Raw genomic sequence first — 1,607 nt, forward strand, 5'->3', positions numbered from 1 at the left:
AAAAGAAAAAACACAAAAAAGCTTTAAAGCACATACAGAGTATTACAGTAGGATTTTTTTCTTCCTGTTAACATCTCTTAATTGCTATGCATACATGGCAAGTTTGCTGTATTGCTGATAATATTTGAACATATCATAGCCTTACAATGTAGTGTTAATAGTGTTCAGATACTACTATGGAAAGTTGACTTCTAGAAAACAGGGTGAAAATTTTAAAGGAAGCAGATTCTCCCTGTCAGAACTCTTGTTGGGAAGACAAATATTCATCAAACCCAGCAACTTTTCAGTTAGTTGTAGTGAAGTTTGAAGGTGACGTAGAAACCCAGATGAACATAAAACTGGGTAAATAGAGTTGAATTTCAAGCCTTGAAATATGATTCCCAGGAATTGACACATTTCTTTTAAAACAATATATTTTAAACATATAATTCAGTTTTGTGCGTTTTAATGTAATCTGTTCTGTGATTAGAAATATGTTAGGCTCAATTTGGAGATAATCAGAAACATGGATAACTCCGTTAGGTAGCTTGCAGCTATTCCTTGTTAGGAATCAATGATTAAATTCCTGAGTCAGCTGTACACCTTTATCTCCCTTTGAGCAGAGGCTCCCTCATCCCTTATGTCTTTGTCTGCTCAGGCCAGAGCAAGGCTTTGAGTAACAAAGCTTTGTATTTTAAACATTTTAAAACATGTTACCTTTTTTTTTTTTTTTGACCATGCTGACCTAGTAGGCAGCTCCTCCATCATAGTGTATTTCTTTGTATGTGAGCTGAGCATCTGCTCAGCATGAAAAAACAGATTTCAATTCCCAGTATTCTTCCTATCATTGGTGGTGTCACGGAACAGTATAGAAGACTGCTATTGTCCTTCTATACTATCCAAAGAGAAGAAGTGTTACCTTAAATATGAAAATCTGGAAAAAATAATAGCTGTCTTTAGCTTCTCTGTTCCTGAAAAGAATTAAACATAGGTATGTTTGTTTCTCATATCTGTGCTGTTAGTGTAGTGAATAGCTCCAAAGACTTATCACCACATCATTCAGAGAACTGGGATGAAAAAAAAGATTTGGATCAGTAGCCTGCAACACATCTCCAAAGCAAGAAGTTTAAAACAAGCATTGTGCATAAACACTGACCTAAGAACAACGAAAAGACAGAACCTTGATAACACATCCATTTTATGTTAAAACTACATATTATTTATTAATTGACAGAGAAAAACATACCTATGATACCTATTACCAGAGGTAAGTAGCTATGTTGCTGTGTCTCACCTTTTGATTTCTCAATCTTTCCCTTAGTCAGCAATGATGTCTCTGAGACTCAACTCACCTCTGCCTTACGGCCTGTGGAAACAAAGAAATTAATACAGACAACTAGGCTAAGGGATGGGTTGGGACAGTGGGACAGTTTTTTAAGGACAGTGGTTCCCTCTTGTCCCCAGGGTTTGGGAGAATATTATTATGTATGGGAGAATATTATTATGTATTTTAGCTATCTCCCTTTGAGCCATCTTAGCTTCTGTTCCTCCTATTTTCACCAAAAAAAGACCTATAGATGTTCTACAGTTACTTGGTTTTTAGAGACAGGTGGATGTTTTTCTGCTTT

The sequence above is a fragment of the Empidonax traillii genome, unplaced genomic scaffold (genome assembly GCF_003031625.1).
Source record: "Empidonax traillii isolate 1590-97213 ecotype Southwest subspecies unplaced genomic scaffold, ASM303162v1 scaffold398:size1781980, whole genome shotgun sequence".
In the NCBI taxonomy this organism is placed as follows: Eukaryota; Metazoa; Chordata; class Aves; order Passeriformes; family Tyrannidae; genus Empidonax; species Empidonax traillii.